Source organism: Rutilus rutilus (genome assembly GCF_951802725.1).
Source record: "Rutilus rutilus genome assembly, chromosome: 4".
In the NCBI taxonomy this organism is placed as follows: Eukaryota; Metazoa; Chordata; class Actinopteri; order Cypriniformes; family Leuciscidae; genus Rutilus; species Rutilus rutilus.
Window position 1 is genome coordinate 1649136 of NC_140212.1, and position 17509 is coordinate 1666644.

General features: G+C 37.0%; 1 protein-coding gene across 1 annotated transcript in view; it reads right to left on the reverse strand.

Annotated features, from left to right (window-relative positions):
* ptn (pleiotrophin) overlaps nucleotides 1–13117 on the reverse strand; it is a 38608-nt gene extending 25491 nt beyond the window's left edge. Inside the window, exon 1 of the mRNA XM_084407280.1 lies at nucleotides 12923–13117. The gene's annotated coding sequence lies outside the window, so the exon portion shown is untranslated. The remainder of the gene's footprint in view (nucleotides 1–12922) is intronic.
* Nucleotides 13118–17509: the final 4392 nt, after the last annotated feature.

The following is a 17509-nucleotide window of genomic DNA, read 5'->3' on the forward strand; positions in this document are numbered from 1 at the left end:
TTTTAAATTTGTTACCAAATTGTTGTTGTTTTTCTCCTCTTTTTTCTATGGTTTTCAATCTTTTATATGCCACAGATCCCCATTTTTGACGATCCTCATGCGAGGGACCCTCATCCTGAAGTTTAAAGGGTGAAAAAATAATATTATAAATGTGTGAGATATAATTGGGAAAATATTTAGTTTCTATAAAAATATTTATTATTTATCTATTCTAATCTAAGAATTTATTTTTTTATTTATTATTTTTTAATAATTTATTTTTAATTTTTATTATTTTTTTAAATAATTAAATATATTTATTTTAATATAATTTATCATTTATTTCAAATCAATTTTATTTATTTATTTAAATATTTTAATTATTTATTTGTTTTAATCAAAATTGCCATTATTTATTTTATATTACTTTATTTTAATGTTTTTTTTATCATTTAATAATTTTTTTTTTTTTTTTTTTTACCACTGATTTTCTCTTAAAGGGAGTAAAATCAACCTAGGGTTCTTTGCACCATGACCTCGAGCCAAACACCCCCCAGAAGCCTTATTTCCCCTTGGTTGAACATTATTGAAGTTAGAGCTTATTTAGAGAAATCAGCCGGATGGTTTAGTGCAGGCGCTAATGGATCCAAGGCTGTATCTGGTAAATTACTCCACTAATAATGCCCAGAATGGCACCAAACTTCTACAGTAGTACAAACAGGTTCTGGACTCATAAAACCAGGCATTGGAAAGTTTGTAAGTACATCAGGAGTTTATTTAAATAACACTTGCCTGACGGCTCATGCTACCGCTAACCCGGACACCGACGTCACTTCAGTGATTTGGAAAAAGCAAGTAAAAGTCCTGCAGAAAGCGATGCATTTTTTATAATTTTTTCTGACGTGTTGACAGCTTAGTATTAACTAATAATTGTTGCAAACTGGTACTTACAAGTGTTATTTAAATAAACTCCTGATGTACTTATAAACTTTCCAATGCCTCGTTTTATGAGTACAGAACCTGTTTGTACTACTGTAGAAGTTTAGTGCCATTCTGGGCTGATTTCTCTAAATAAGCTCTAACTTTAACAATGTTCGACCGAGGGGCTTCTGGGGGGTGTGTGGCTCGAGGTCATGGTGCAAAGGACCCTAGGTTGATTTTACTCCGAACCATCCCTTTAATTTCCCCATGGACATCCGTCTCTTGCATCCCTGGACCCCAGTTTTGAATACAAGTCCTACTGATGTTTTTTATTCTAATTGAATTATCTTTCTGCAGCTTGACGGCCATTTTGAACTGGAGCGGAGCAACTCCAAACATCTGTGTCCAGCGCAGACATGAGGGCGAGTAAACGATGACAGAAACTTGGCCGACCTCTTCCTTTAGCCACACTCGATCAATCATAACGTGTTTACGTGCTCCAGGTATTGATGATATAAAAGCCCATTAGATCAGCACACAAACTGATTGGGTATAATCCATAATTTCCCTGGAGTGTTGGCCGGACCCTTATCTCATGTACTCGGGCTCTTTAATTGGGTGTCTGACGCTGACAGGCGTAATGACTCGAGGGCCTCCGAGAGGTTTGTGCGAAAAGAAAGAGACAATAAAAAATAAACGTGGGCCGTAACATTAGAGCATCGTCTCTATTATTATCTGTGTTCACTACAGGCTCTTAAGATTAGATGTGCATTACGCTCCCACCCGACGAGCTCTAAAGCCCAGAGTGAGTGTGTGTGAGTCAGCCAGGCCAGAACACCCCTATTAAACACTTATTCTGGCCCACTGCGTCGGCCATTAGTGTGCGGAAACCTATTAGCGCTGAGATTACAGACGGCGCACACGTCGCTCTGCACACCCCCCGTATGGACACCATCATAATGATCTCATGTACGCCCACACACAGTGTGATTTATATATTTTAATATTATTTCTATTATTTATTTAAATCCGTTTTATTTATTTATATTTTGATCATTTGTTTTCATCCAATTTTTCATCGTTCCTTTATTTTTTATCAATTTCATTTGTATTTTTTATTATTTATTTTCATCTAATTTTTCATTGTTCCTTTATTTTTTATCAATTTCATTTGTATTTATTATTTATTTATCAAATTTTTCATCATTCCTTTTTTTTATATTTTCTTTTTATATTTGTTATTTTATTATTCATTTATTTAAATCTAATCTATTTATTTATTTACATCTAATTTTTATAATTTATTTATTTTGTCTGTTTTAATAAAAAAAAAGAATTTATTTATTTATTTTTATCTTTTTCATTTATTTTGTTTAATATTATTTATAATTTATTACATAAAATGCAGGGCTCGCAAAATTTCAAAATCGCTGGTAGCCCTTCGGGCAGGCACTCTTCAGATTTTGGTAGCCCGAAATGAATTTTACTAGCCCAGATAAAAAGACAATTTTATTAATGTAGAAAATTGGTTAGGAGTCAAAACAATGAATCAAAAACTTTTTCAAACCACAAAATATCAACAAATATGCATATGGTTCTAACTGAACTGATAGGTGTGTGACCAGTATGGAACATGAATCAGTCTGTGTCTGTGGCTCAGCCCCCAATGAGGGTATGATAAAATAAAAAAGTAACACTTTAGTTTAGGGTCTAATGCTCACTATTAAGTTTCATTAACATGCAGATGGCAGTGTTTTATCATCACGGAGGTCCCGAATGTGAGGTAGGCTAGTGAGGGGGGTTCAGGGGCACCCCTGAGAAAATTTAGATTTCTCTGATCTACATATGTGCATTTTAAGATGTTTTGAGGGCCAAAAAAATTGGATAACAATAGCTTTAAAACCATGTAAGTGGGCAGCTGATTATTTTTCTCTCCTCATCAGCATCACACTCCTATTCTCTTTGTTTTTCTCTTGCTTTGTTTCTTCCCCTCCTAAAGCTGAGCTCTGACTGATATAGGCTTTTAATTTTTGTCTGTCAGTGGAAGTAAACTTAGGGTCAACTGATAGGTTGATTTATGAATAATTTTCTCAAACGCATTAATTTACTGAAAGCTACTAGGAAAGCTAGGTAGCCTAACTAAGTTTATTAAATTCATTTACAGTATGTACACATTCATTATTGATCTTATTCCTAATACAGGGCTTTATAATCAAATAGCTTGTACATTTAAGGTTATTAGGGGGTTCAAATTTTTTATTTCTCTGATATGTCCATTTCAAGACGTTTGAAGGCCAAAAAAGGATAATAAATAGCTTTAAAACAATGTCAGTGGGCAGTAGATTGTGTCAATACCTGCTCTCACTTCTTATCCATCACTTTCTTTTTCTCTCAGTCTCTTCATCTTGCCCTGTCTCTTCCCCACCTAAACCTGAACTTTTTTAATTTACTGAAGGCTACAAATTGTATATTAATTCTCAACATGTACACATTCATTATTAATCTTGTGCCTAACATGAAAACGGCTTTGTTAATGCTCTGCTAATGTCCCCTCACAATGACAGTAAACTAATTATTAGTCACGTTATATAACGTTAGGCCTATTTTCAGTTCAAAATGGCGAAATTCGACAAAAGTATATTCGTTTGTCTGATTATTTTTGTCATTCGTTTCACATTTATGACCTAAAAAAGCTGTCAAATATGAAATGTTTAGTTTAGCTACTTACATCTGATCTCGCACTTGACCGTAAACTGAAGCGTCAGTTGCTCTGCTCAAATTCGCGCTCTGCAGCATTTTGTGAACATAAAGCCCGCCTACTTTGATTTGATTGGTCATCTCAAATATTCTGACATTGACAGACCAATGAGACTCAGATGAACACACACACACACACACATTTCTGACGTGCGCTCTGCTCTGCGCCGCTGCGGATTGAAGATGAAGAACGCGCTGAATCTGATTATAATGAAACTGAAGCGAACACTATTTCAAATAGCCCGTCGGGCAGGCCGGTTATGCATTTTGGTAGCCCGACTGGAAAACACAATAGCCCCGGGACGTCGGGAAGGCGATTTTGCGAGCCCTGAAATGTAGAATATAAGTTGCATGGACTATTTTTATTATAACGTAATAGTCTTTTTGGAGCTTGATGGTTACTCACACCAGTGTTATTTTAGTTTTAAATTAGCTATTATTATTTATCTTTATCTAAGTTTTTGTTTTAGTTTAATTTTTTGTAATTTTGTTTTGTGCTTTTGTCATTTTATTAGTTTTTTGTTTGTATTTTAAATACTGCTATTTAAGTTTAATTTAAAAATTTTTTTTTTCAGTTTTAGTTTTTATTTCCAGTAAATCATTTTAGTGCTTCAAAAAGTTTTTCCAACTAATATGTATATATTATTTATTTTTTTCATCTAACAGAAATGTTTTTAATAACTTAAGTTTTAATGAAACGATAATAACCCTGACTCACTCATTATCAGCAGCTTTCATAGAACAGATTGTTTCAACTAACTAGAAGCACTAACTAACCTTTAAAATTAATCAGAAATCTAATTCTAAGTGCGAATGTTGGCTTGAGATCTGGAAAACAACCCTGAGACACTTAAGGTCAGTTTTCTTCTCAAACACCCGCAAAACACATCCAGCATCTCACCTAAACAAATGAACGTTTTTCCACGTCCGACGTTTCACGGGGAAAATGAAAACATTCTTTCTGTTATTGACTCGCGCCGCGAATCAATACCGGTTTCTCTTGGTCTCGTGGGCTTTCGTTACGTTCCTGAAATGGCCTCTCCGTCTCCATCACTGTGATTAACAACATCACATCATCTTTAATAATTCAATTTGGAACAAACTTTTCCATCTCCCTCTCCAGCTGTTAACAGGTACACACTCACACACACACACACACACACACACACACAGTCTCTATCGATCTGACACAGCCCATAGTGTGTTATTATTAGTAAGTGCTGTTTGTCTCTGAGCTGATGGCGAAACACTGTTAAAACTGTTTTCATGGGTCATTTTTTAAGGGCTTCACTGAGTCTCTTTTAAACCCATAAAATAAAATAAAAGAGTATCTTTAAAATTGACCTATTATGCTTTTTCTCCATGTTCATCTTTCTTTAGTGTGTAATGTTGCTGTTTGAGCATGAAAGTCCCTCCAAAGAGAGTTATTCTCTATATCAGTGTTTCTGAACTCCTGAAACGCCTCCATTGTGGTCTTGAGTTTCTTCCGGGAACGAACACGCCACAATATTCCTCATTTAAATAATTAATGCGCAGAATAAAGGGGCGGGGCCTGGTTGAGTTAGTTAGTAGTGTGTTAAACTGGCGGTTATAGTAAGGGGCGGGACATTTCCCAAACACACTCGAAGCACTCGACCAATCACAACACACTGCTCCAGCCGACCAATCAGAGCACAGTGTGCTTTCAGAAGGAGGGGCTTCATAGAGACAGGAACTAAACAGAGCGTTACTGACAGACTGGGAAGAGAGGAGCTGCAACAATGGAGAATATGAGGAAAATAATCAACATTCAAGCAGGAAAACCTGATCTAGTAGAGCCTGAAAAGGACATAATACGTCCCCTTTATTTATTAATTATTTCTTACTCTCATCACTTGTTTCTCATAGACAGCACTGAGATTATCATGTGTCTCGAGATTAATGTTTATGTTAATGTTTCAAACGGTGATGCTTCTGGCCTTCTACTTTTGGATCATTTTCTCCTGGTATCTGTGTTTTGTTTTTTTTAGCAAAATTGATGCGTGTTCATTAACAGCCATTGAGTCACTCAATCTGTCAATCACTCCACATACCTCACTGCTTCTTTTCTTTCAGTCTCGGGTGACTTCATACTGAGAGACAATCATCTCACTTCATTAGACAAACACAAACAACCCAGCACTCCCACAGGGATTGGGAAGGAGTCGCAGACAAACAGAAAAACAGAGAGAGAGAGAGTGAGACGAATGCAGTGCAACCCCGCATCTGATCATGTCCAGAGATCAATAATCTCCCGCTCCGAATGCTTACGACACTTTAGACTTTACAACAGGGTGAGCCAATCGCATGGTGCATGCTGGGAAAAGCAGTTTCATGGATTAACTGATCATTATTCTCAGTCAGTCTATCGCTCTCGGGGGAGAAAACAGCCAATCAGAGGCTTGCAGAGCCAGAATCAGACTATTAAAACACATAATGACTTTCACCATAACAGAAAAATGGACGATTGGGTCTAAATGACCTGCAACAGCATTAGTTCTGCTGGACCTGCATCCATCTATCGGTCAAACTATCAATCTGAAAGATCTCGGATAAACAGAAAACTTGATTGCCTTTGATTACCAAGATGAACTCAAAAACGCTTGTTTAAAAGTTAATTTACAAGAATGATAACTATATTAGCATCCAGACCAATGGACAATAACATGTGTTTATTATAAGCGCGCTGCAGTTTTGTCGTCTGCCGCTTTAAATGCTCGATTCTGATTGGCTGTCAGTGTTTTTATCAGTGTTTAATCATATGGACCTTATGTAGCCCCGCCCCTTTTCAGCGCTGCTCTTGTTGTCTTTTGACTTCCAAGCGATCTTGCATATTTATGAATGAACGGCTCGTTTTAAAATCTTCCCGGTCGACTGACATTTGTTAAGTCATCTGCTTTAAATCCTCATGATAACTTTCGTTAACTTTACATTAAGTAAATCCACTTCAAAATCTAATTACTCCTGGACAGCAACGCCATAGAAATATACAGAGCGACCGCAAAAACTGAAGTTAAAAGACAACATTCTAAAGATGGCGACGCCCTCGTTCTCTGGCGACGCCCCCGTTTCTCTGGCGACGCCCTCGTTCTCTGGCGACGCCCCTGTTTCTCTGGCAACGCCCTCGTTCTCTGGCGACGCCCTCGTTCTCTGGCGCATAAGGTCTATAGGGGAAAAAACTTTCTGAAAGTGATTCCAACGATCTTGTTTGTCTGTGTCATTATAGTTGTGATGTGGACTTCCCTATTCTCATAGAATTATAATTATTAAAACTTCATTGTTATAGTTATCATCATCGTACTTGGTGTGAACAGGTCTAAACTTTTTCTACAATTTTACGACAATCACAGGATTTCCCCAACTGGGGTTTGTGAGTTGATGACGTAAGCCCGTTAATCGGTCCAAATGGGGGTTTCCGCCAGAACGAGTGAAGGTCTCAGTGTGTTACTGTCTTTCCGCCTGGCAACGTAATTTAATTCCATTTAAGCTTTTATCTGAGTCCATTTTATATCTGACTCCATTTTATCACGACCTCGAATTTAAGTTAGATTGCCAATTGGTTATTGGTCAATTATATAATAGTTTAGCAATACATTTGATTGTTTGATTTAACTCTTTACTTATATTTTACTCATTCATATTAGGAAGCTATGTCACTCAGAAGCCTTGTTTAACGCGTGTCTCACAATCACAATCTCGCCATCTTCGGTCACCAAACAGAGGTAACTGGCTATATACCTGAGATCGCTCGCATTCACGCTTACACAATCAAAGATACTTTGGTATCGCCCCCGTGATTGCATACACTTGAAATTAAAGTAACGTTTACTTCAGTAGAGGTATGGCCACTACTACAGATATAGGTCAACCAACTTTACTTGTCTTATAATAGCTTTGGATTGGCCATGCCGTGGTTTCCCACGTACACTTATCTAAAGTAACATTAAATTAAAACCGAGGTAAGACAGACCCAGATTTAGGTTGATCAAGGAGCACTTTTGCTGGCCTAAACGGAAATTCACTTCTTGTCTTTGCAAAACACGTACACTTGAACTAGTGCCAAATATTAGTCATCACTAATCTGACACAAAACTTGCGGGAACATACGAATCCATTTAATCTACTTGGGAAAACAATTTCAGAGTCAGCCGGAATAAAATCAAATGTAACAATTCATTATGTCAGGTAAATGTATCATGCCAATTTCATAATCAGTTCAAAGATAATAAATACAAAACATCAAATGCTCTGGAATAAAGAGAGAAGATGCGAACCTGAAATTAGAAAATACATGATCCGAAGTGTTTTGCATACACTCCACATCACGGGCTAATTTGAGTTACAAATCGCCCCGAGCCTCTTGTTGCAATTCATTATACACCCAGACCAAGACAGAAACTTCTTTCACATGGAAACATTTGCTAACAATGGGAATTAGCATTCAGAGTTTACACCTTCTGAGAGCTGGAGGCCATTTGCCTGGAAGTCACGCCCTCCTCTGTGTGCGAGCTATCTCTAAACTCTTAAAAACTTCATCATCTTTTGTTTTACTTCTTTGGGAATGAGAGTACCAGTCGCACTGAGACATTTCAAATGATACCAAACATGTATAATTACTTAACATTGCATAGGTTTTCAGTAAGTTTTAGGTGAGGATGAACCCGCCTTACAATGAAAAGCTAATAACTAATTAAATCACAAAAATGAAGAAATACAGTACATAGATCAAAGTCCAAATGTCCAAAAGAAATTTATAAATCTATAATTAACACTTTTATTCAGCAAGAACAAAACATTAAATTGATCAAAAGCAACAGTAAAGAATTAAGATTTATATTTCTTATGAACTCTAGTTCGTCAAAGAATCCTGATTTCAACATTGATAATAATCATAATTGTTTCTTGAGCATCAAATCCTCATATTAGAGTGATTTCTGAAGGATCATGTGACACTGAAGACTGGAGTAATGATGCTGAACATTCAGCTTTGATCACAGGAATAAATGACACTTTACTACAGTATCTAACAGCTGTTTTACATTCTGATAATGTTTCACTGTTTATACTGTATTTACTCAAAACTAAGAATAAAAGTTGTGTAACGGTTGCTTGTTTCGTAACACAGCCAGTTACATCATCATTTGGTCAATCGAGTCAATGGAATCAGAAAGCGGCCCGTATATTCCCCTACAGAGCACCAGGGATCATCGAGTGTGTGTGTGTGTGTGTGTTTCCATGGAACACCCTCCTGAGAATCTGAACTCTCTCTCTGTGTGTGTGTGTGTGTGTGTGTGTGTTCCTAACACAAGCAGGGCTGTTATTCTCCATCGGCCTCCTGCACCTTAGCGACCCAACGTATGAGAAAGCGGCCTCAAGCTGCTCGAATGAAAAGAGGGAATCGAACAGAAGAGAGAGAAATTGTACAGCCCACCCCCCCGGACCTCTACCCAGCATGCTTTTGTGAGCGGATGTCTATATAACCACCAGTTCCCACACAGCCAACCAGACTCACGGGAGATTAATCTCCACTGACAACGTCGGCTGATCCCAGAGCAGTTTCCCTATCTCTTTCATTAGCGCCTCGCTAGTATGTGCTGAACATGAAGATGTTTCAGGTTAAGCTCAAGCATCGACAGCATATTCTCATTACAGAATAAAACAATATTGACTAAACGCACGCTCACAACAAGAACGATAACCATGAAGATAATTAGCGTTCACACAAACACACGATAACGTTCTGTGTATTATAACCATCTCCTGCAAGAAATGTCGCCTGTCGCTTTAAATGCTTGAGCTCTTTAACGCACGATGGATTCTGATTGGCTGTTAATGTTTTTATTGGTTCTGAAAGAGATTCCATTGATTTTGTTCCTCTGTGTAATTAGTGTTATTGTTGTGGTGTTTACTTTGCTACTCTTTAATATATAAAACTTTATTATTATAGTTATCTCCTCGGTGTAAAAGGACCTGCACTGCATCTTTTCTCATGTATCCTTTTTTCATAACTTTTTATAATACATTTTAAATACATTGTTTTATATATTTTTTTGAATAAAACAACTTAGCTTTTTTTAATAATCAGAAATGTTTCTTGAGCGGCAAATCATCATATTAGAATGATTTCTGAAGGATCATGTGACACTGAAGACTGGAGTAATGATGCTGAAAATTCAGCTTTGATCACAGGAATAAATTTCTGTTTATCTGTTTATTAATGCTTTTCTACACCTGTCACCTGTTTTCACGCAGACATCACACACATTAGACAGACGTCAGTCAAAGAGCAGCGCAAACGAATCCGCCTTTTACGGTTCCTCCTGAACCAAAACAACCAGCTTATGCTGCGTTCACGCCATAACTACTGTCATTTGGAAGAGATGGAAACCTGTGGCGTTATAATCAGAGCAGTTTGTGACTCGAATGGCAACACAATCAACGGTGAAATGAATCTGCAGCAGTCAGGTGGTACAGGTCAGACATCTTTAAGCAGTTTATGTTCATTATTATTGTAATGTTACATGCTTTGAGACATGATGAGGTAGTTTAATGCCGTCTCTCGTAGCGCTTTTGCTTGCTCCTAACACGTTAATGTGTTTTGAAGGAGGCTTGGCTTCGGAGACGCTCTGAAAGGAGGGTACGATCTCATGCTTTCAAAGCTAACTCGCTATTGCTAGCCTACCGTACCTTCAACTAGACACTGCATGAACGTGTTTTTCCATTCCACTGCGCTGCTTTTCCATTGGTTTTCTATGTAAACCCACAGTAGATGGGCGTCTTTTCCAGTGTCTCACTCATGACACAGCATAGTAAAAATGTTCCACTTTTAAAAAACTACTTTTTCGCTCCACTGAGCGTTTTTTGAGATCGGTAAGATTTTTAATGTTTTTAAAAGAAGTCTCTAATGCTCACCAAGGCTGCATTTATTTGATTAAAAATAAAACAAAAAAACAGTAATATTGTTAAATATTATAACAATTTAAAATAACAGTTTTCTATTTGAATATATTTTAAATTTTCATTTATTCCTGTGATGCAAAGATTAATTCTCAGCATCATTACTCTTCAGTGTCACATGATTCTTCAGAAATAATTCTTAATATGCTAATAAAAAATAAAAATAAAAAAAAAACATTAATTATTATTATCAATCTTGAAAACAGTAAAAAAAAAAAAAACAGGATTCTTTGATGAATAGAAAGTTCTATTTAATTTATTTAAAATAGAATATTTACTGTAACTTTTGATCAATTCGAATGCACCCTTGCTGAATAACAGTATTGATTTCTTTTAAACACGTTCTGTGTGTGAACCGGCTCAGACATGTCCGTCCTGCACGTTTGCATAGAAAAACAATGGAAAAGCAGCGCAGTGAAATGGGAAAAACTACTTCTGTACAAACGGCCGCATGAGTCAACACTTGCATTAAACTCGGGCTGAAAAAGAGAGATGACGGTGTGTGTGTGGCTGGTGGCTGTTCATCTGAACAGGACTCGTTCTGATAGGTTAACCGATAACTATGGCAACAGCAGTGGCGTTGAGGCCCGATGCTCAAAGCTCACGGGTCGCACGGCACCCCGCTTATTCTCATTCCAGTCAGGAGCGACCCACTTCACACACCACCCTGGGAAAAAACGGCCTCTCTAAAACACACACACACACATACACAGATGCCCCATACGTGGAAGTCTGAATGTAGACGATACACCCACACACACACACAAGGTGCTTTCAAAAGAAGGCAACAGAAAACAACACACGTAAGCCGCTGAGATTTCCAGAGGTTTTCACCTGTCACTGTAGAGAAGGGAGGAGCATGAGATGTGTGTTGATAAGGAGGAAGGTAAAACACTCTTCGTTTAGCTCTCTCTCTCCCCTGTCGTCCCAGAGGGGATGTACAGACACACAGATTTGGGCCGGACAGATAAAAATGTGGACCACAGCAAACCCTGTTAAAATGCTTTTCCAAGGAAACGCTTTGAAGTTTAAACAGGAAATGCACGCTTTCCTGAATGAGAATGTCATTCGCTTCATCCCATCTGACACGTAAATGAAAAGAAAAAGAAAAAAACCACGAAAAACTTTAAAGGTGAATCTCGTGGAACGTGTCGTATTTCACACCAAAATCAAGAGGGGGGAAAATAGATTATATTTTGCAGCAAAAGAAAATAAACATTTCTAAGTATCATCAGATATTCCCAAATTAACATTGTGTATTTTTTAGATTATATATATATAAAAAAAAAAACATATAAATGTTTACTATTTCAATTTAAAACAAAACTAAAACTCAATAATACAGTAATTAGAATCTAATGAAAATCAACATCCAGAATAAAGATAAATTTTACGATAAAGAAAATGCCTTTTTAGCATCATTATGACTTTTCATGAAATATAAAACTTTTTTTTTACTGTAATACAAAAATACAATATTACAGTAATTAAATAAAGAAAATGCCTTTTGTGGATCAATAATTTTTTTTTTTTAAATTATGACAATTATGTCCAAATAATCTGTTATTATTGTAATGCAAAACATATATTATAAGCAATATATAATATTTCAAATTAAAGTTCAGTTCAGTTCAGTTCCAGTTTATTTGTCTAGCGCTTTTCACAATAAATTTTGTTTCAGAAAATGTATCCAAATATAATTTAAGAAGTATTCTGTTATGAGATGAATGTGTCAAATTAATGTCCATATGGCAATGATATACATATAGTACGTTACAATATGTGCTCACTCAGTTATCATCACTTATTCAGCTAAGCGGATTACTAGTGCTCGTGATAATTACAATATAAGGTTATTATTTGATAGTTATGCATGTCCATCCAGATTCAGCTCATAACTTTTAGTCACTCTCTCCGCAGAAACACTCCGACTTGCGTTATTGTTTTATTCCGCCAGTGCCAGGCAGAGACTCCGGGGTCACCAACACCTGCTGACCTCAGTGCTCCCGACACAGGGAGAGATTTCAGGAGGTTTAAACCCTGACAAGAGCCTGACAGCGTAAAGTCGGCCGTCGCTGAGCGCACGAAGGCCTCAAACAGCAGAAAAACAGCAGTTATCTCATCCTCTCATCCTCCAGAAATAACGAGAGAGAGACGCAGGATCTGAGGTGGCATTTGCTCGAGCGTGAAGCTTTTTGTAAAAGAAAAATCTCTTGTTTTGCTTTAAACGAGTCCTGAATTCACATTACAGCAGCTCTGAGCATCAAGACGGAGGTTTAGAGTTACGTACCTGTAGTCTGAGGAATAGTTTGGGGTTTCTGTTCTTAATTCCACCTTTTCCCCTCTTTGTTTTTCTTTTTAACCTCCTCTCTCTCTCTCTTTCTTTCTTTATCGTTCTATTTCCACTAGAGCCGTGCTAATGGTATCTGTGAGAGCGACAGACTGAATGCATATATGTGTGTCTGTGTGTGTGTGTGTGTGGAGGGAGGGATTGTTTGTGTTTTTGCTGCGAGCTGAAAGCCCAACTGACTCGTGATCACACACTCATTAACACAAGGTCATTTCAGGGACGAGTTAGAGAGAGAGAGAAAGAGCTAAAGAAAGCTGTCCGTCTGTCAGTCAGAAAGAAAGAAAGAAAGGATAAAAGTATGAAAGGAAACAGAATAAATTCTCTGTCTGGTGCGTGAAATTAAACCCCACCGTCTTTCACTCACTGAAGTTTCCCTCGACACACTACGGTAAAGTGATATTGAGGTAATGAGATGCGGTAATGCGTAAAACACCGTGTCTTTCTGACTGTACGTCGTCGCTGCGCTGAGAAGATTGTCTGGTGTAAACGCATTTATTTCCACGCCGCGAGCGGAGAACACACTGACAATCAGCTTTACTCTGGTACAAATAAATCAATTCTTATGTCTGCAAACAGGCCAACAGCAACACTAACTCAAACACCCGCGCGCACAGTCTCAAATCCATCAACACACACTTTATACACTGATTTTATGGTCAAATCAAACTAATTCTAACACAAAGGTTGTAAATTAGAGAGTTACTGATGTCTTCCAGCAGTTTTTGACCTTGACATATTAAATATTAGTGTGAAAATGTGATTTTTTTTGGAAATGAAACTGTTTTTAGTCGAGTATCATATTTTATACATCAAGCTTTTATGGCTCATTAAGTATGATATAGTGAGAATATGGAGGAAAAAACTGTTCAGTTTTATTCAGAGGATCAAAGTGAGCAAAAATATGCTGATATTTATATGGATGAAAAGTACGATGAAATTCTGATCGCTTGTAATGTAATCAACGAACAGATTATTAAATAAAATACATAAGTATTAGTCATCACTCTATATCTGCCAATATGTCTTATTATAAAGTTTTGATCAAAGCTCTGTAGTTTTAAAACATACGAGTCAATGCAATACAATGATGATTGACAGATGAACAAATAATCCTTGATCATATTTGACATAGATTTTTCTAATAATGAATAACGTATGGATAATTAAGTAAACCTGCTTGAAATATTACGTACAATATCAAAGTTATTCTTACGTTTACTTGATAAAAATCAAGATTTCACAGCAAAAAGACTCGAGCTGAAGGAGGACGTTTGTTCAATTATACTAAAAGACTTTAACTTGCTAAAAAAATACAAAGTCTAACCTGTAAATCAGAGACAGAAGGACTGAAGGAGAATGTGTGCGACAGGTTTGATCAATTTAGAGGCTTTTAGTGCATCAAATATGCTTTACAGGGTTAAAAGTTTATGCCCAGAAGCAACAAACCTTTTAATCTAAACAAAACACAGAAACATATTGTATCCGCAAGCACACAGATGTTACTGTTTAGCCAACATCGAGAGAACACAGAGCTTGTGTTGTGTTGTTGCCACTGAATTAGTTCAGTAATTAAACTCCAGCTGTAAAGGTTAAAACTCAAAAAGTATCGTAATCCGCCAAGAAATTCCCTAACCTCGAAGAAGGAAGCTCTGAAACAAAACATCTGTAATCAAGTCATCAGACCAGCTGGAAAATACATCTGTGATCCTACCAAGAGAAAAGATTCCCTCACACACACACACACACACACACACACACACCATAAGACAATATCTTCCATGTGAAATATTAATACAGCCAGTCAGAGACTCTCAACACCTGCAGTTTCACGTCTCTTCTTCCTCGCCTCATTTTCTGTTCATGAATATTACACATCCATCTGCATCCCTCCATCTTTCTTTCTTTCTTTCCACTCCTCCTTTCCGAGGAAACCCCAGAGTGCACGAGGTCGCGTCACTCAAACCTCTGATCTGAATACGGCTTCTGTTACCCGTCCGACGGCCCTTCCAGCGTCTGATGAAACCAAATGAAATCTTGAATTACTGACGCTACACAGATTCAGACAGACGCGCGCCGAATACTATAGCAACACTCGCTCTATGCTAACTCTAGTCACACATTCACATTAATCAACACAAAGAAGGATGATGACGCACGTCTGTTTCTGGTGATATTAGCATCATCTGTCTATTAGGCTTTAGATATTGTGGTTAATAACAAGATGATCATCTTTCAAAAATCTAATTTAAAGTGCATTTGTCCAAGTTTTTAGAAATGCAGTCTTTATTCTTTAGATCTATCTATCTATCTATCTATCTATCTATCTATCTATCTATCTGTCTATCCATCCATCCATCTATCACTTGTCTATCTATCATCTATCCATCTAACTGTCTGTCTGTCTGTCTATCCATCCATCCATCGCTTGTCTATCTATCTATCTATCCATCTGTCTGTCTGTCCATCCATCCATCCATCTATCACTTGTCTATCTATCTATCTATCTATCTGTCTGTCTATCCATCCATCCATCTATCACTTGTCTATCTATCTATCTATCCATCCATCCATCCGTCTGTCTATCTATCCATTCATCCATCCATCGCTTGTCTATCTATCTATCCATCTAACTGTCTGTCTGTCTATCCATCCATCCATCCATCTATCACTTGTCTATCTATCTATCCATCCATCCATCCATCCATCCATCCATCCATCCATCCATCACTTGTCTATCTATCCGTCTATCCATCTAACTGTCTGTCTATCATCCATCCATCCATCAATCCATCTATCACTTGTCTATCTATCTATCTATCTATCTATCTATCTATCCATCTAACTGTCTGTCTGTCTATCCATCCATCCATCACTTGTCTATCTATCTATCTATCTATCTGTCTATCCATCCATCCATCCATCTATCACTTGTCTATCTATCTATCTATCTATCCATCCATCCATCACTTGTCTATCTATCCGTCTATCCATCTAACTGTCTGTCTATCATCCATCCATCAATCCATCTATCACTTGTCTATCTATCTATCTATCTATCTATCTATCTATCTATCTATCTATCTAACTGTCTGTCTGTCTATCCATCCATCCATCGCTTGTCTATCTATCTATCTATCCATCTAACTGTCTGTCTGTCTATCCATCCATCCATCTATCACTTGTCTATCTATCTATCTATCTAACTGTCTGTCTATCCATCCATCCATCTATCACTTGTCTATCTATCTATCTATCCATCCTTCTGTCTGTCTATCTATCCATCCATCCATCCATCTATCACTTGTCTATCTATCTATCTATCTATCCATCTAACTGTCTGTCTATCATCCATCCATCCATCAATCCATCTATCACTTGTCTATCTATCTATCTATCTATCTATCTATCTATCTATCTATCTATCTATCCATCTAACTGTCTGTCTGTCTATCCATCCATCCATCACTTGTCTATCTATCTATCTATCTGTCTATCCATCCATCCATCCATCTATCACTTGTCTATCTATCTATCTATCTATCTATCTATCTATCTATCTATCTATCTATCTATCTATCCATCCATCCATCCATCACTTGTCTATCTATCCGTCTATCCATCTAACTGTCTGTCTATCATCCATCCATCCATCAATCCATCTATCACTTGTCTATCTATCTATCTATCTATCTAACTGTCTGTCTGTCTATCCATCCATCCATCGCTTGTCTATCTATCTATCTATCCATCTAACTGTCTGTCTGTCTATCCATCCATCCATCTATCACTTGTCTATCTATCTATCTATCTATCTATCTAACTGTCTGTCTATCCATCCATCCATCTATCACTTGTCTATCTATCTATCTATCCATCCATCTGTCTATCTATCCATCCATCCATCCATCCATCCATCTATCACTTGTCTATCTATCTATCTATCCATCTAACTGTCTGTCTATCCATTCATCCATCCATCGCTTGTCTATCTATCTATCCATCTAACTGTCTGTCTGTCTGTCTATCCATCCATCCATCCATCCATCTATCACTTGTCTATCTATCTATCTATCTATCTATCTATCTATCCATCCATCTAACTGTCTGTCTGTATATCCATCCATCCATCCATCCATCACTTGTCTATCTATCTATCTATCTATCTATCTATCTATCTATCTATCTATCTATCTATCCATCTAACTGTCTGCCTATCCATTCATCCATCTATCACTTGTCTATCCGTCTATCCATCTAACTGTCTGTCTATCCATCCATCCATCCATCCATCACTTGTCTGTCTATCTATCTACTGTATCTATCTATCTATCTATCTACTGTATCTATCTATCTATCTATCTATCTGTCTGTCTGTCTATCTATCTATCTATCTATCAATTGTCTATCTATCTATATCACTTGTCTATCTATATCTATCTATCTATCTATCTATCTATCTATCTATCAATTGTCTATCTATCTATCTATCTATCTATCTATCTATCTATCTATCACTTGTCTATCTAT